The following is a 19,889-nucleotide window of genomic DNA, read 5'->3' as shown; positions in this document are numbered from 1 at the left end:
GCAGGCAGGGCTTGCAGCCCAATAACAGCACTTGGGAAGGTTACGGCATAGCACTTGATGCTGGTCAAAGGCACCACCGGTCATGGTAACAAGGAATGACCAAGATGGCCATAAGACAAAATATGCCGCATTGCTCGATAAGCTATTCTGCAGCATGTAAATTATTTTCTGAAAGGTATTTAGGACTTGGGCAACTGATCAGGAAGGTGTGACAACAATAAAGCAATTATTTTTCTAAATAGAATTTATTATTTTAGATTTTTTGTTTGTTTGTTTCTAAAATACTAAATGTGGTGTTTGCTTGTGGTTCAAAGCAGTAAAAATAGTGGAGTTGGCATGTGTTGGGGTAACTCCGCTCCCTAGTGTTAATGCCTAAAACTTCTCATGGTTGTCCGATAAAGTCACAGGGAAAGAAGATGAGAGGAGCAAGGTCACAATTTAGTTTTAAACACAAAAAGAAAAGAGTTGGGAGAAAGTCCTGACTGTCTGGATCAGGAACATAGTTACACAGGCTCTGAATTCTTGGGAATTTAACTGATCATACTGCTTTCTCTTGTAAATGTCTATAGCAATTCTCAGTTATTGAAATTTAACAGCCCTTGTGAAGGCAAATCCTTCAGTGCTGTCGATGTCTGTATGTGTATTGTGGGGTTTCATTTTTAGGGTGACATTTCCTCTTCCCTTCATGTCGATGGAAGTTATACAACTTTTTTTTTTGGTGTTGTTGCACCTACCTTGATTTTTTAAAACCAATTTTAAAAATACATTGATAAATAAGTATGATAAGCTATGACTAGCTCAGCTCTGTTACAAACAGATACACCAAGAAAACTCATCATGACTACCAGAATCACTTGCTTTATGGGTAAGAATTGCATCTTTTCTTTTTTCTTCACTAAGACAGCTAGGATCAAGACACATTTGGTTGTCAAGCGAATAGCCCCATAAATTTGGGAGAATGTGGCCATTTGGTAAGAGCTGAAGAATCAGTATATTCCAAGATACAGGTCTGAGAATCAAACTTACAAGTCTTCTGGGAACATATAAAAATTGTCAACGTTGTTGGTTTGGGGTTTTTTTTTGGCAAATCATGACAATATAGACTTCGAAATTGGCAGTAAACTGCAATAAAAAGTCATCACAACACATTTACTAATTATAAAGCATTTAAGGTGTGCTTGTTTTCACCACAATACATGCCAAGTCAAATGTAGTTTCTACAGCTTGTAAACTACAGCTTGTAGTTTCTACAGCTCCTGTTATGTCTTTCCATGGAGTATGTCTTTTACTTGGGAACTGGGCTTTGAAGTTCCTTGAATAAATTTTGGTGTGGTTTTAAAGTCCTGAGGATCTCTTTGAGAAGTACAGCTACCTGTCTGCTCCATTTTCCTGAGCAATCTGGGTCCTGAAATCCAGGCGTTCCCTTGGCACCGCACAGGACTTCTGATGCAGTCCCAGCTGGCTTGCTAGAGCAGTGGGACACATGCACGGCTGCATAACGTGCATACTTACATTTGCAAGGAGGAACCTCAGTGGCAGGTTTCTCTCTTTCCCACCAAAACCAGACAAACAAGATTGCTTTTCTAATTGCTTGAGGAGAGAAGAAATTGGGGCTGCAGCTGTGGCTTTCACTGAGGATGGTGCTGGCCCCATGCCTGTCGCAATAATGGTAGCAGAAATTAATAGAGCTAGATGCAGGATAAGATCATATTCAACCTGTTGTCCACTCCAGAAGCTCCCAGGCATATGACTGGCTATTCCGGGCAAAGAATAGGGAAGATTATAGCTCAAAAAAAAAAAAAAATTAGATTTTGTTGTCACTAAATAAAATCTTAGCTCTTCTCTCTACATTTCTTGTTATCATTTTCTGCTCTTCAGGAGAGCAATCTGGTCTCATGTTTTGCCGTTGTTGTTCAAAGGAGAACCCAAAGGACAGCATGGTGGAATGGCTTCTGTTTAACAGACTATCTTTTTGACCACCCTTAGGACACAGATGTGACTACAGCTCTCACCAGTCCTGGTTGAAGGTTTGTGAACCTGAAGTTGTATTTTAGTTCAAAAAAATGCATGCAGTGGCATTGTGTGTGTGTGTATTTGTGCACATTATATGTACTGCATATATTTCACAAGTAGGTAATTCACAGTTACTGAAATTGCAAATATTTCAAGTTAAGTATGCTATCCTTTGCCTAGTTTTCTAGTTGTGTTGCTACTTTATATGTACATAAAATATATATTAAAAAGCAATTAGCTATACTAACAGAATTTTCATGTTTGTGGAATTGAATTCTTTTTGTATTACACTTTATATTCAAACAGAGAAGATGACGAGAAAACAAATGTAGAATAATGTTGATAAAAAAACTAAGCTGGGTAATGACCAATATATTAAAAAAAGTAAACAGACTCAAAATTATAATTTTCAGTTCCAAATATGTTACAAAATCTAGGCTTACACTTGGGGCTTGTCAGCATAAATGTACCCTGTGAGTGTTCTACAGTTTCTGTAAGTAAATTGACAACGCTATTTTGTAAATACTGAGTTTTGTTTTTTCACATAACTGTAACATTGGAAGATACAGCCTATATTTTTTAATTGTTCATCTGTGGAGATGCATTTTTTTTTTTAACAGCTGCTTTGGGTTATCATGAGGGCACACTAATGAAAACAGAAGGAAACAAGAAATTGTGAAACCATTGCACATTTAAAACATGGAAACATGCTCTAATAAACCTCTATATTGGTTTGATGAGAAGCATTTTATTCCTTTTGCTTGACTAGATCTTGCAGGGCCAGAAACATATTTGGTGATACTCCATATATTTTACAGTGTAAAATTTCTTCATTAATTTTAATGAGTTGTTTCCATGAAAAACTTTAAGGATTGAAGAAAACTAAAATGTTTTTCTATTACACATAGTGCATGAAGGGCATGTGCAAAGAAGGAACATGCAGTTGGCTTTCCACTATATGCTGCTGGTATTGTTAAACATGTAACACAGCACTTATTCATGGTCTAGAGGGGTTATTTTTGTTTTAATTTTGGGAAACAAAATATTTAGCTTCTCATGTAAAACACGATTGAATGGATGAGCCTGCACTCTGTTGTTTGTGCTGGTGTTACTAGAATGCAGCATTTTAAAGACAATTAGAAGGCAGAAGTGGAGCACATGAGATGATACAGAAGATGGAAAGGATTTTATTCTTTTAAACAAGAAACATAAGTTGCCAAAAAGCTTTTTTTCATTCATTTCTTTTTAAATTTGTAGGTAAACATATTGTTGGCTCAGAAAACAGAAGGGTTTTTTTTCTGTATTACCACATCAAGCCCAAAGTCTACAAGAAGACACAAGTTCATGTGTGCCCAATCCTGCAAAGAGAAAGGTTTTGTCTGCAGCAAATCTGATGGCCAGTTCCAGGTTGCCCAGACTGAAGGACCTTATTAAAGTGCACACATGCTCCTTTCCAATCCACGCATATGGAAACCAGGGCAGAAGGAAAGGAGATGCACAGCTGGATGTTATCCCAGGGCACGTACCAGCTTCGGGAAGTGAACCCAGATCTTACAGTAGAGCTATTGCTGAAATACAGAGTTACTTGCTGCGTAGGGGAAGCTCTTACAGAGTTGTCCTAGACTGAGTTGCCACCTACAGAAAGGACTAATTAAATACGGTGTTCTCTTCTAAAAAGTGTTTGCATGAGTTTCAGTTGTACAGTCCCTTCTGTACATGGAAGACTGGGGAGGCAGAAAGGAGTTAGTGTGCTTAAACACCAGTTTGGAGCTTTAGTTACTGTTACAAGATAGTTTTCTGTGTTTTTCTTCAGGAAGGGGCTTTACTGGAAATTGTAGCACTTGCTACTTGGGTAAAGGAATTAAAGGGTATATAAATGGTTTCAAGGTTTCAAGGTCCAGCAATAGATCACAGCTGCTCCGCAGGGAGCAGTCCTGGCTGGTTCAGGTAACAGTCCCTCACACAAGAGTAGGTCCAGCTAGTCTTGAAAAAGGCAGGGAACTGTCGAAGGTAATGTAAGTCACGCAGAATGGTTTGCGCAGGTACATAAAAAGCAAGCAAACAACAATCACGACTAGTCCATGCTGAGCTTTGTTAGACCCAGCCAGCATGGGTCTGCCTCTCCCAGGACTAGTCCTGCAGAAAGTCCTGGATGGGTACTGTGCTAATGGATTAATACTGTATCGCTGTTTTGGTACAACTGCTCAGTAATTTGCCATGTCTTAGTATAAACTTGCTTGGAGTAACAGTTTACATGCAAATTAGCCTTTGGTCTTCATAAGAACATTTTTAGCTGAATTCCTGACACAGTCCATTGGGTTACTCCATTTCTGAAAAGCAAGGCTGTGAGGCAGCATCGGGAGCACAAAGCTCTCTGCCCAGCTGGACGATGAGGAGACCAGCAAGTCTCTCCAGTTCCAGATGGACCAAGATGTTGTTGGGTACAGGTGGACTTTCTTCTAATCAGAGAAAATCTTTTGCGCATTTCCGATATTTTGCACATTTCCAACCCATTGCCCATTTCCAATATTTTTTTTGAGGGGGGTAGGTGGGAGGGGAGGTTTAGGGACGTTGCACTTTCTCAGTGCTCTGCAAACAAAGGATGGTTTTCAGAAAAAATTGTCAGTGTCAGTGGAAGGACATCTACAAATTTCGCGCCTCTTCATTGGCTTAGTTTTTTTCCTTTTACTGATGAAGTAAATGCAAGAGTGCCTTCCCTTCCATTTCATGCCGAATTAAGTCATTCCCAAGAGCAGTTTTGAACCACTGTGGTTCGTTATGGGTTTCTGTAAGGTGCTAACACTATTAACAATTGCATAAGCAGGAATTAAGGTTTAATGCTCTCTGATTGCAGAAATGAGGACTACCATTTCATGACTGCCTATTGTTAAATTGATTGTGCTCCTACTCTGCAATAGGACAAAGTGCTATTGAAATCACAGTCCTCTTTGCATGACAGTATTTTATATACTTAGGACTATAACATTTTATTTTTCCTGCTCAAACATGGTAGGCCTGTGAGATCGGCTTAACCAGATTTATAAGCTTTACTTCTGCCACTGGTCAAAAATACAGCCTTACCAGAACTGCAGAAAAAGAACCCCCATGATCGGGATCCCATTTTGACTTATGAATGACTTGTTAGGATATGTTTCTCCTATATTGTCCCATTCGACATGAATCATTCCAGGCTGTGGCCCTTGAACAAAGGAGTTTTCAGCCTAACTCAGAAAAAAAAAAGCCCAATTGCTGAGCCTTAGAACTGGGCTAGGAAAGATTACTCCTGCAGGTCATGAATATCCTGGGCAATGACATCATATGGACAAAAGTTTACCACAGAAGCCATCCTGCCATTGCTGTTCCTCTTTGTGTTCACCTGTCTCATTCCTCTCTAGCCAGGCTGGCTGGTGCGCTGCCCCATGTTCACTGTTGTCTGTTCCCTCTTAAAAAGGCTCAGGCACTGGCAGGACACTGGGGGGTCTGGACTGTACCTCCAAGTGACAGTGGCCACATACCTGGTACTGGTCAAGTTAATTTACTGGTGCCTGAGTTATCCACCTGTAGTTCAGGGTAATGATGTTTATCTTCCTCCGTAAGTTCTTCTAGGACACATGGTTAAGAAGTGCTATGTATGAGTTCAATATTCCTTTTCAAGCAAAGCACTGGCAATGCAGGCTGTAGGTGGCCCATCAACTTTTACACCTTTGAAGCAAAACATGACAAAACTGGCATTACAAACTACTTGGCTCTCCAGGGCATGAAGCCCATTCTGGAAGATAAGGAACAGGTAACCAGAGACTGGCACAGTGGCTGCCCCGGCCTCTTCCACCACTACTGCTGTGATTGCTCCTGCCATAGTCTCTCCTGTCCCTGGTAACGATGGCTGCAGCAAGAATAGGGACAGGGACCACAGGAGCAGCAGCAGACAGGGTTGTCATTAAAACACATTCATTTAAAACTCTTTTTGGAGGGAGGAATGTAGATCCTATCAAATAAAAAAACCCCAGTGAACACTGGGAGAGAGATGAACTGGTGACTCAGAGAGAAAATAAAACATGTCTTAGCCCAAAGATAAAAGTATCATCTTGAAAGTATCACAATGCTTTCCATTTTGCAATTGTAAGATATGTTTTATACATTCAGTAAAGGAGCCCCTTGTCTCCCGGAACTCCTGGAGCTACAGGCAGCTCCTTACAAATCTAATAAGTATCTCTGCTGAGGTGGCTAGCTACAAGGCTATGTCTAAAAAAAGGACAATGATCTCTTCAAGTTAAGCCTTCATCATGTGACTTGTAGGATCTTGGCCCCCACAATACAGACATGTCCTCTGGGAAATGTGGGCAGCCACAGAGCCTTCAGGGTGGAGTAAGGAAGAAGCCTAAATACCAATCCCCTTTTTGGAAAGAGGTGATAAAGTCAGGCTAAATGTCATAACAGGTGCCTAAATCTTCAAGCTAAAAGGCAACAGGCTTCCTAGTATTTTAGAAAGCTTTTGGTTGAAGATGTTGTGGAGGTGAGGAGCAGTGGATGAAGAACCTGAAAGATTAGGAGGCATTTAATCTTGTAGCAAAGGAGAAACTTGCTTAGGCGCTGCTCAAATGGTTTTCTAAGTAAGAATACTAACTGTACAAAATAGTGGCAAAAGTAACAAAAAATTGGATAGCAAATGCTCTCTCCTGGTGTGGGGTTCCTTGTGGGATAACACTGGCTCACTGTAAAGCAGGCAGAGTTCTGCAGTAGGCATCTGCAAACTGGGCTAGCCACAGACAAACGCATCCTCTGAAATACCGCAGGTGTTGGTCACCTTGGAGGAAACCACTGATAATGATTCACTTTATTGTTGGCTGAGATCAGAAAAACAAGGAAATCAAATCATCAGACTAATTTGCCACACACACACTTAATCTAAGTAATTCTTTTCCAGGGAAGGAGCAAACATTATTAAATAGCCACCATAATACTTTCTAAACGTGACACATTTCAGTGTTTCCATGGGAGCAAAGGAGGGCTTCCAAGAATTACACGAGACACTAGAGCTAAGGATTGAGTTCAGTAAGACACTGGGGCATTTGTGAGGATTTCAGTCCTTCTGGAGCCCCATTATCTCCAGCATTCCAAACACCATGCAGGTGGTCAGGGCAAAAAAGAATTATATGCAGTAAATAATCAACAAAAGGAAAAGATGCATTTGTGTTTCTATACATAATCTCATTTCCCAAACCAAATTTTACTTGTCGTTTTCAAAAGAAATGAGCAGGAATTAAGTTATGTATCTCTGATAACCTAGTTCACCATGAAGCTGATGTTCAGAGGCTCAAGAATCCTAAGTTCTGATATATGGTTATAGATGTTCTTTATTATATTGATAGGTTTGAAGCTTATCAGTTAGCAACATGTTATTAAATTAAATAGAAGCTGGGAAAATGAGAAGAGAGCTCTGCCTTTGTTCTCTTTTTTGGTTTGTTTTTTTTTTTTTCATTGGCATTTCCCCTGAAAAGCTCTATTTTAAATATGCCGTACTGGAGATGAGATGATCCAAAGCAGCATGAAGAATCCCAGCTTGACTCATTCTTTCAACATAAGATTTATCATTAACACTTGCTCCTCTGTCTCACAGAGATCACAGTGTGAGGCATTAGTGTAATCAGACAATGGATTCTCATTTCTTCCCAAATTTATGACCCAAGTGCCTCAATATAGGCACTCAAAGCTGGAGGACACAAAGGTGAAATTCATCTGCATGAATGTACCTACAGTGCAGGTGTGTCCATCTGAGCAAGAGTGATTATTTTTGTAGCCAAGGCAGAGCTAGGTTTTTGGAGTTCAGGGAGTCATCGTATGGAGGATGTCAACACCTGATCAGAATAACACTGCCCTTATCTCCATTGATATGTGGACCAGAAGACTATTTATTCATTGATTGTAATGGCAGGTAGATAGCTAGCTCAAATTGGTACACCTGTACTGCTATTGGTTTTATTGTCAGATCTCAGCAAACACCTTCACGTTACTAGTTCAGGATTTTACTTTATTTCAGGGCAACTACAAAATGTTACCATCTAATAGCATCATACTAATTTGAATGGAGCTGATGTTGCTGTCCCGATAGCTAACAAAGGGTGGCTCCTATCGCAAAGGTTCTGCCAGCTGGGTGCCTCTGTTAGTCCTGTCACAGGAAAGACCAAAACCAAAATGAGCCTAGAGATGAATTTACCTCCTCACACCCAGATGACATCTCTGGCCTTACAAAGAGGGAATGATCTCTACATCTAATCTCTCCATGTGTCCCATCTGTGCATGCTGAACCTTTTCAGATTTAATCTCCTTTGTGCTTAAGGGTGGATTTGTGAGAAAATCCTTAATTAGGCAGAACTCAGATAATACAATCCTAAGGGTCAATGTACAACATAGAAAGATATATCCTATTACACAGAGAATTAGGACTGGAGAAAAAACACAAGGATAATACCTAAAATTCTTGGTAATATTGTGTGGAGAAAAAAAGCAATAATAAGGAAAGCGAAAATGGCATGTTAGGTATCTCTGCCATGTACAGCACGTGAAGTCCTGCTTTCCTAAGAAACTGCACAATTATAAAAACTTTGAGAATATAATCAGTGTAAAATGATTTGCACCTGCTGCCATCAATGACTGTTTTCAACATGAGCAGAAGCACTGTAAGAAAAAAGGAAGCAACGATTCTGGTCAGCAACCTTCCCTCACAAGTGTTTAAATGAAAAGTGAAAGCAATGGTTTAATGGAAAAACCAGATTTGACCTCTTTGATCAAAAGTGTCTTTTTTCCACAGAATATGTCAGGTTCACATAAAATAAAGAAACAAACTCTGTGTGCCTCCAAGTCCGTGTACCCTGTGGTCTGGCTGGGGAGGCCAAGGGTGTCTCTGGTTTCCTGAGCGCATTTCCCCGGTGTAGGGAAAACGGGCAGCATGAACCAGCTGCCCCAGGAGGCCCCGCAGCACGCTCCAGCTCCTGCTGGGAAAACACCCTGGTTTGACAGTATTAATTCTGCATGTACCAACATAATTGAGTTTCTGAGCGTATCTTTCTATTCCCATTTTTAAATCTTCCTGAAGGCAAGGATACAAGGGAGCGTAGAGACTTGCTGGGATGCTTGCAGGGTGCTTGGCATCCTTCTCCATGGACCCAGGAGGAGGGTACGAGCAGGGGTTACCTGCACCACTGCTGGGCTGACAGCAGGGCATAGGATCTGTGCTTGCCTGCCCTCCTCCAGCTCCAGGTTGGCAGGGTCTGGGTAACCAGGCAGGCTGTCTCCCCACCCTGGGAGTACGCTGGATTACCTTCAAGAGAGGTCTTTCAGACCACCAATGTGGGCACCCATCTTCCCTTGCCTCTCTGTGGGCCTGGAGGGAATCTGGGTCTCTTTTGGGAGAGAAAGGGTTAAAATCCCTTTCCACACGCTGCTGGCTGGGATGGGAGCATTTCCAAAAATGGCAGCTGAACTTCCTCAGCAATGAGAAGCCATTGGAGGGACAGGTGTATAAAGCAGAAAAATGTCTTGGAGATGAGATGAGAACTAACAGGAGTTTCTTTCCGTTTTTTTTATAGCACATGTGGTAGCTGAGACTCCTTTCACTGAGCTTGTTAGCAGGCGCTGGGAAATGCAGCTGCAGTAGGCCTGTCTCTTGATGTCTGGTATTTTATGGGAGAATAACAATTTTTCTGGTTCAAAACATAGCACTAACACATCTCAGTCTTGCTGAGCTCTGTGCCTGGCCTGGCACTATGATACTACCACGAATTTCTCACATTAAGAGCTGACTAAAAATGAGTCGATATATCTACACATATTTTGACTTTAACCTTTTTTTTACCAACCCTAATCATGACACTTTCAATGTAGCATTTTAAAGCATCATTTTCTGATGATAGACATTTATCCTAGAATAATTTGTTAAGACAAGAATATAAACCATTTATTTATTAGTATTCCCCTTTAATGTTAGTGGTTTATGACTAACCACATCTCAGTGGTCTGGTTGCTTTTTCCTTTTTTTAGATCTCTCCAACTTGGTCTGGGAGTATAGTTTCCAGCAGGTTTGGAAATGTTCCTCTAACAAAACTGCAAGATAAAATAGCTGGTGTTTTAGCTGGTATGAATCCTCAAGCTCACATGCCTGCTTTCATTTCAGTGAAAAAGCCAGAGCAAACCAATATATTGCTAATTAGCAGAAACACTGTGATAACATATGCCAAACACTTGGATTAATCAGTTATAAAACATAAATATTTCAAAATGCACTCTCTTCAGACTCCATGATTTATAGGTATTACACAAGAGAAAGAGGGTTTTTCAAAACTGAATTAATCTGAAATGAAGAGCATTTGAAACTGCTTATTGTCAGTCTTTTTATTAATCTTAACTTGAAGTTCTTTTCTGTCTTGCAATTGTGTACTAAGCATGACAGAATACTTCCATCATATTACAGAAATCTTTTCCAAGCATAATACAATGATCTTTATGCTTATCTGTCCTGTAAATTACAGAATCCTGTGCGTATTGGAGGTCCCAATTATAAGAATTAAGCCATGCAAGCACTCCTTCAATTAATTTACCTTTCATCTTTTGTGTAACTATGTTTGTCATCAGAAAGGATTCATCTCTTCATTTCAGCACTTCTCAGGGAAAGCATTTGCACAAAGAAGGGCACTCACTCATGAGACAGACCCATCCCTGCTATATCTCATAAGCACCCCTGTCTGCCTTCACTGCGTGTCGCAGTGTTATATGCAATGAGGCAACAGTAGTGAAGGGATGAGAAATCACAAACACTCTTTGTCACAAAAGGAAATGGCTGCAATTCTGTTGCTTTAATAGTGGGAGAAGGAACATGTCAGACAGAAATAACACCAGCTCTGACACTTCTGCATGACCCCAAGGACTAGAGAAGGCCAGCCCACAGCTCATCCCTGCAGCAGGCTGTGTCCAAGGAGCCAGCCCTAGTGCTCCTGGCTTCTCAGTCTATGGTATTTTGGTTTCAGGAAGCTTGTGTACCTCTGGAGAGCAATACTAGCCCACTAAAGCTGTGGCTTTACGTAGCAGCGCCTTAGGCTCCCAGGATGGAGACCCAGCCCAGTTTGTGGCTGTTGATCCTCTGCTGAGGAGTGTGGCAATCCTGAGATGAGCTGGGTTTCATCCTCTCTGCAACTGCCCTTCAAGGATGGCAGGCTGCTACTGGAGCATCCTGTGGCTCCTCTTTTCCAGAAGAAACAAGCCCACTCCCTCAGCCTCTCCCCACATCACTGAGTACCTTGGCAGCCTGCCACCGGAACCTCTCCATTTCCCCCACATCTCTCCTGAGCAGGGGTCCCAAAATGGCACACCATTCCAGCTGTGGCCCTACCTGCAGCAAGCAGAGCTTGATCTGCAGGACCACTCTTCCTAATGTAGCCCAGTTCCCAATTTCTCCTTGTTCCCAGTCAGAGTGCGCTGTTGGCTCATGTTGGCCCCGGCACCCTCTGCAGGCAAAGGTCCTTTCTGGCAGGGCTGACCCCCCAGACAGCATTCTGCACCTCTCCCTCTTGAACTCACCTTCTCCCTGCTGGGTGCATGGCAGTCCCCTTCCGCAGCAGGTTTAGGTAGCCTTGATGGCATTTCCCAGAGACAGGAGCACAGCCACATGGCCCACAGCCAAAGGTGTCCCCATCAGCACTGCTCTCCCACCAAGGACCTTTGTCTGCTTCATGGTCACATCGGGGCACAACCCAATGGGGGGACAGGGATGAAGTGGGACTTCCTCAGCCCACCGCTGTCCTGTCCCCTGTGTTGGGACATCCGTGCTCTCCCACAGCATTGTTACCTGTTGTGCTTGGAGGCAGAGGGAAGGGTAAAGGGCTGCTCATCCCCACAGGGGCACACATGGCCATGCCAGAGCTCAGAGTGATGGGGCCAGGAATGTGGGGAAGGTCGTCTCATGCAGATGTTCACCATGAAGGTGCCCATTTCACTGCTGCTGCTTAGCTCTGTTTATACTTGGTGTCTTCAACATTTGCAGGTCAGGGTATAAGTAATGAGGTTGCTAGGGCTCAAATGGAGAGACTCTGCTAGAAAAGACCAGCGGTTTTGCAAGCAGCTTTTCTTCTTCCTCTGTGTCAGTAGAAAAAAACAGATCAGGTATCTCTCTCCAGCCCTAAGCCCTAAGGCATGGCAAAGTTCATACACATAAATTCACTTTCCCTCCAAAACATTCAATGTGCGTCTGGTCCCTGACTCCTTCTAACCCCTGGGCTCTTACTGGGGTTGTTGCAGACCACAGTTGTGTCAAGGTGCATGGCACCAATTTACCAGCTCAGGTAACGGTGTGTCTGTGTTTGCGTCCTGGCACAGAACAGCTGATGGGGGCAGACGGGGTCTCTCTGCAGACTTGCTTGCCTCCCATCCTCCTTGGAGGCAGCTGGGCTGTGCCACAGCACTGACACTGGGATGGGACCTCCGTACCTGCTGGAACCACCAGGCAGGGTGTATGGGGGAGATACGCCAGCACAGGGGGTTGGGATACCCCAGCACAGGCACCCCCTGCTCTCCATGGGGTGGTTGGGTGGCCTTGCTTCTGCGAGAAGAGCAAATGTGTTTTGTGTTGGGCAGCCTCTGAAGAGTTTTGTCTCTGGCCACAAAGCAAGCCTATGGTACTTCAAAACGCATGGCTGATAGGGATGTGCCTGGGGGATCGAGCCGAGCTCTAGCTCCCAGGAACAACCCCTGCTGGGCTTCCACCAGGCTGGGGGTGCCCACGGGTGCTGGTGGTGATGATGTGGGCACAGGACCGTCTGTGGGTACCGGCAAGTGGGAAGGAGAAGGGGAACACCAAGTCAGTGCTCAGCCCAGAGGCATTTCTCAGCGCAGGCTTCCCTCTCGCCCCCGCCCCACTAAGGGCTGCTAAATGTGAATAGCTGGGGCATGTAAAAGAGTGCTGCAGCACTGGGAGGGAAAGTAAGTCCCTGGCAGAGATGTGCAGGGAGTCTGTGGCTGTGCTGGAAATCAAACCAAAGCATCTGATTCCAGTACAGTGCTTTAAACCGTCAGACCTCTCCTCTTCTATAGTTGGGAGAGAAAACGTCCAGGAAGCTACAAATAAGCACTGAACGGTATTCCTGATGTTTTTCCCCAAAGGTTGGTAATTTTATTTTTTACAAAATGCTGGCACTTTGAGGAAAAAATTATCTTTCTTCTGTGGTGTGCGCTCTCAGGGATAAGTAAAACTTCAGATTTGACAACCTGTCAAAGAATTAAAGGGACGTGATACATGTGTTATTTTCATTTGTTCTCAGAGCTGTTCTCAAAAGAGTGTCATTTGAAGTGATGCAGTAGGTAAATATATAACTAGCAGGCCAAAGGGCTTTCTAGTCTATTGTGTACTTACAGCGAGGACAGCATGAAAATTCATGCTTACCCACTGACCCCTGACACTCGTGATAAAGCTGCGGCAGTGGTACGAAGCACAGCCTTCCCGATAGGGACTTCTCTGTTTCCAGTTTGATTGCCTCAGTTCTATCTTTTAAAGACATTTTAGAGAATCTTTTAAAGAATGCTCTTCGGTATGTTACTTTTTATTGCACTTATTCTTTTAGCCAAGCTTGGCTTCAGAACGGAATAAGAGTATATGGCCAAATGCAGCATTTCACTGACTGGTTCCAACATGATGCATTTTTATGAGCCTTTGCTCAGCTGCAGCTGTGAATTAATCACCAAATTTCAGTGCTTTTCTCAGCCATCTGAATCCAGGTGTGGTTTTATATGACCTTTTGTTTACCTTACATTTAATGGGGGGTCATTTCCCTACCTAAATCCTGTGTATCAGGCCTATATCCTGCACATAGGCCTCTTCCTGAGAGCTGTTCCAAACACGGCAAATCAATCTCACACAGTCTTCTATATTAAAACAACCAGGGATTAAAGAAAAGAGATAATATGAGACATTCAGTGATCATGGAAATGCTCCTTGCTTCCTACTGATGAGTGTCTGGAAGTTTGCTGAGGATGTCTCTTTTGGAGTTAAATTTGTGGTCACGCAGAGCTGTGACCGGTCCCTTCACCAGCCCCTTCACCAGTCCCTTCACGGTCCCTTCACCAGCCAGGGTCCGTCAGGTCACATCAGCACGAGGCGATGGGGTGACACGCTGCAACCAGCAGCTGGCTGCACTCCTGGACGTGACACAGCAGCATTAGTGCAATACTGCAATCAAGCGGATTTGTAGAGATTTGTAACAGAAATATTAAGATTGATATGAGTTAATTATGAATTGAAATGTTTGTATGAAAGCCGCAGATGAAACGGTAGAAGTTTAGAAGGAGAGGTAAGATTAATAGCTCTATGTGTGTGATTTCATTCAAAGGAAGAGGAGGAACAAACTGACCTTAAGATAAGGTGACAAGAAGATGAAGAACAGGACTGGAGCCATAAAATAACCAGATAAGGAAAGCAAGACTTATGGGGGCTGAGTTGACATACTGAGGCAAAAGATCCCAAACAGCATCCACTTCTAAAGGGCATGAAAGCAAACCCACACCAGTTCCTCATTGCTAGCCCTGGACGTCCATGTCTTAGTGCTTCTGAGTGCACGGGTATGATCACATGAATGGGTAAAAACCAACTTGGAGATTTGGTAAACTGAAATCACCTTTCCCTCCCACAGTGAATTTTGTTATAGTAATTTGCTACAAATTGGCCTTGCTGAGGTGCAGGAGGAAAAAGCACAGCAAAGCACTCAATGAAAGCAGTAATTCTGCTTTCAGAAGGATCTCTCTCTGGGCCTGCATCACATGTGAAGGTGTAGCAAGTTGATAGGTGTCACCTCAAGGGTCTGGACACTATGCTACAGAGTTTGGTACCTGTGATCTGAAATATTTGAAATCAGGTTTAAAAGACTTTTGGACAGTATCTGAATTTTGTGCTGGCTCACTAAATATTAAGCATAATGAAAGCATACTAATGTCAAAACAGAAACAGATGTACCATACCCACTCTTACACAAAACCCAGGAATAAAACCATTTTAGACTTGAGAAATAACAAAGACACGTTGTCATCAGCCTTTCCAGTAACCTGCAACTGGTCTGTGTCAAATTTAATTCAATCCAGCTGAGACACAGGCCAAATTCTGATTTTTGGCTATATGTTCTAATTTTGCTGAAAGCTGGAATGATTTTGGTCCCTTAGGTCCAAATATTAGGCTTCCCTTAATTTATAATCCAACTGGAAATGTTAGCAGGCAGTCTTTTAAATGATGTCAATTGCAGAATTAAAGCTACCGAAAAGGGAAGAATCTGGTGGCAAGGAGGAGATAGGGCAGGAAGATTTTGGGCCATATGAGTGACCAATAAACCCCTACAATGGAAGAAGGCTCAGAGGAGACAGTCAAGGATGATGTACCCATGAAGCTCAGGGAATAATATCGTATGTGACTGACCACAGCTGTCGCGAAGAAGCTAACTTCTTTGCAACAGGACCCTTCTGCAAAGGAGGGTGGCCTTTGTTTTAGATAAACAGCTATCAACAGTTGAGTGGATCAACTGGTAGTGTAAATGTTTCTGCCTGAGCTCATTAAAAGAGTGTGAATATCTCCCTGAGTTAGCCAGAACAGCATGGGGGGAGTGAATATGTGGCTCAGCCCAACATAGATCATAAAAACTAGACAACTAGCAATAGTATTTCGAAGAGAGCAACAGGCTTGAGCTGGCTTCAACCCATGTATTCCTTCCCAGCAACTGGGGATGCCCAGCATCATGACAGTGAGCATATTATAGAGACTGACAATGGGAATCACCCTGGTATTGTGATTAAACTGTTTATTGCAATTGCTATGTATATTTTGCTAAGTGTAACTTACATTGGTATTGTGATTTCAATATATTCCGTATCACTCTGCTAAATCAGAAATCCCATGTAACATCAACTATCTTTAAATAAGTAAATTTGATATTAAACATTACACCCTCCACATGTGGAATATCTAAGAGAACTGGTCAGGGAGTACTGGACTCTGACAGGCCATTCTTGACTTCTCCCAGTACTGGCTTGCCTTGGGGATGCTGCTGATCTCTGAGAAAGTGATAAGAAACAGTGTTAGCTTGCCAAAGCTGCACTAACTCTGCTGTGAATGCAGTCCTCCACCCACTGTCTCGATAACCCTTGTGCATGGACCAAGTCAGAGAAATCATTGTGTGCCTGCTAATGCATATGATAAGACTTTTAAAGGGATTTTTTTGCCATTGTAATATTTCTTTGCAGTACAATAATAATAACAACAACAACAACAATACTACTACTACAATAAAATATTTAGTGCTTCTCTTTTCAAATTGATGGCATTTAATGTTTGGGCTCCTGGGAAATCCTGGGACAGTATATTATTTGGAGATGCCTACTTCCTAAATTTTCTTGGTTGCTTTGAAAATTCCCTCTCATGAGTACACTAAAAGCAATTCTTCTGTTAAAAGTTTGCTGGAATACAATCAAACCCTTACTCTCAGGTATTTCTCCAAATCCAGAGGTTAGTGTCTCTTTTAAATTGACGGCAGAGATGGAGTGCTGCATAAATTTGTCTGATACCAGCCTTAGCCCAGCTCATTGCATGCTGTTCATTGCAGTATTCCTTAGGTGAAGAGACAGAGTTTTGCATGTCTGATCCCACACATTTCAGAACAAGAAAGATTCAAATAACATGCTGCTTTCTTCAAAGACTGTAGAAGAGGCCTATATAGCTTTCAGACTATATAGTATTTTGTTTTTCATTCTTAGCACACCCTGCAATAAACATCATGCACCAAAGTGTTATGAGTGAGTGTTTCAGTTCCTATGATGGGGAGTGCGACTCCCACAACCTCATGGAGTATTACAAGGATCTGCCAGTGGAAGGCATAGGGGCTGTTTTCTTCCGGCTGTGGCTGCTTTATAACCAATTCCCTTTTCAGTGGGGATAAATTAGAAAGAAAAGACTATTTTGAATACTGTTTTCATAAAACCTCTCAGTCCTTCTACCTCTAGGCCAAATTATGACTCCCAGTTACACTGTATCTTTGCAATATCAGTAAAGTCAGTGGTCTCTTCCCTTCCATTTTTCTCTTTAGTTTAAGATGTAAAAACTGGGGTAGAAATTCCTGAATTTAATCAGGTCTTTGTATACATAAATCTAAGGGCAGATTTTCTTTCCTTACATTTTTTAAAAGTGAGTTTCCTTTAGAAATAGCAATCCAGCAGTCTCAGTTGAACCAGCACTGTTTGACAAATTACAAATGCATGAAAGCAAGTCATAATCCACTAGAGAACTCCCCTCTTCTCCCTGCTGTAAGGATATTTATAGCTGGATATAAAAAATGCACTCACAAAAAGAAGATATAAATGGCAAAAAATAAACAAGTGCTCAAGAATTGAAAGTCAGTAGAAATTTTTAGATGACCCCAAATGATTTGCCTTTTTTTAAAAGAACACTCTGTCCACTCCGTGACTTGACCAAGGTAAGACAAAATAAAGAACGAGGCAAGCGCTCTTATAGCACTTGTCAAAAACCAGGAAAGGAATGTGTGTGAACTTTTAGGGAGTTTTGCTATTAAGAATTAATATCTCTTAGTTAAAATAAGTCAGTCATAGCAGGGGGTGGAAATTTATGGCCTACAGATAGCTGCCTGGGAGGGATGCAAGTGGGAAATGGGCTGCAAGTCACTTAACTGCTGGTACAGAAAACGCTGTAATACATTGAATTTAGTGACATCTATGCTCTCATGCTGTTTTTGTTAACAAGGATAAATAGATACTCCCGGTGTTGTTTGTAGTGTCTAGTGGCAATAGGAACCAGGGACCCATCTGTCTTGCAATATTTGACAAGTTTTAGACACCCTGGGAAGGCTCAGTGGTAGACATTTGTGTACATGGGAAAACTGCAATACTTTGTGTAAAACCTTTAGACTTACAAAGATTTAAATATTTAACAGCTAAGTGCTTGATTCAGAGATCAGTCCCTTACTGTAAGATAGGTAGTGCAGGAGGAGAGGAAAGCTCAATGGTCAGGTTGCCTCCTCCTGTCTTGAGGAGCTAGTGACATGGAAATGGCAAGCAGAAGGAAGGGAAGGAGGGACATTTGTTACCGCAGCAGTACAGGCAAAGGGAAGGGCAGCAGTAGAAGGATGCAGCCTTGAAAGGGCACTGATTCCCCCTGTGCCAGGTCTGTCAAATATTGAGGTGAGGTGAGCTTGTACCCAGTGAGTGCAGCACTACACAGGGCACAGGCTCAGCATGACGGCGAATGTTTTTACACTGTGCTTGGAAATGAATAGCGTCTGTTACACATGTTTTAAGGGCATGTTACAGAAATCAGTGCAATTTCTTGGTGCTGTACAGCACTGAGCTGAGGACTACATAGTGGGCAATGCTGTGCAACGTAGGCTACAGCCTGGTACCGGGACTATGGTGGGTAGGGACTGACCTGCTGCCTCCAGAGGGTCTCAGGCTCTGGGGATGCCCCTGCCAGCCCTAGTCCTAGTATGAGACTTCATTTCTCCGCTAGCTTCTGCCTCCTATCATTCTGGATCCTGGTGCAGTACCAAAACATTTGAGGCAGCGGCTAGTGGGAGAGAGATGGTTATGTCCTCTTTGGGTTTTCTTCAGTAAAACTGGGTCTTCTCTGCAAGACAGGGATGGCATTCACCAGCAAATGACTTGGGATACAGGCATCATGGAGTAAGTCGCCGGGAAGCAGTGAAGATCTTCTGAGAATTACCTACTCTGTTCACTATGGGCACACCAGTGTGGGTGTGTCAAATGGTTAAGGGCTGGAGATATGTACAGGTGTGAAAGGGGGGAAAAAATCCCCCATGCCAGTGCTTTGCAACAGCAGGTCATGTGGCTGCTGGCTCCCTGCAGCTTACACGGTCCCTGGTTAACAGAAGCAGCCTTTGGGTTATGAAATGGTATTATTTTCAGGGTCCTCACATGAGTGAAGAGCCCTGAGGAAATACACCCATCCAAATCAGTGTGAGACTTCAAGAGGAATTCATCTACTTTTGAAGCTGGAGATCTAAGCAAACCTAAAAGCCCTGCTCTTTTTAACTCACTGCTGTATTTTTTTTTTTTTTTCAGTCGGGTTTGGCTTTTAATGTAAATATTAAATTAACTGGCTCTTCCTGATTTCTTGGGTCATGTCTTGGGTCATAGGAAGAAGACTACAGCACAAATATGAACTTTATAAACTCTCACCATGACCTCTCCCTTTACTCTTCACCCTAGGGACAATTCATCTCTGACTTATGAGTATGGTTCTCAGCAGACAGCTAATCTGTTCTATAAACAAACTGATTTCTATTCCCTTAGAAAAAAACCCAAACAAATAAATGTACAATCTATGAAATCAATGTTCCAATCCAAAGGAGAAGCAAACAGCCAACACTTGGCATCTGGGTTGGTTTTCTTGACTTTTATGCCCTCTTAATGACATCTCTGCAAATCATCAGCTGTTTCAACGAAAGGACATGCACCATTTTTTTTTCCCGTGAAGGAGAATGAAACAGTTAAACTTGCTGTTTGAGAATCCAGAAGAGTTACAGCTTATCTAAGAGCTACATTTTTATCTATTCTAGTCAGTGGAAATGTTAGAAAGGAGCAAGGGAAAATGCATGAGTGGTATTTTTCACATAAATAAAAGCCAGGATTTAGTCCTACTGTATGAAAGCCAATAGAATAATTATTTTATCAATGACTACAGCAACAAAGGTCTCCTGCCCTGAAATCCTCCCTAGCTACAAGGACTTGTAAATCCTATTTTGACCTGGGACTTGGAATTTCTCCTCACATTCTGCCACCTGCCCAAGGACTACAAACTGGTATTCAATGGAGCCCTTTGTAGGTGA

This window comes from Ciconia boyciana, chromosome 1 (assembly GCF_034638445.1).
Source record: "Ciconia boyciana chromosome 1, ASM3463844v1, whole genome shotgun sequence".
Taxonomy (NCBI): domain Eukaryota; kingdom Metazoa; phylum Chordata; class Aves; order Ciconiiformes; family Ciconiidae; genus Ciconia; species Ciconia boyciana.
Note: the sequence above shows the minus strand (reverse complement) of the source record.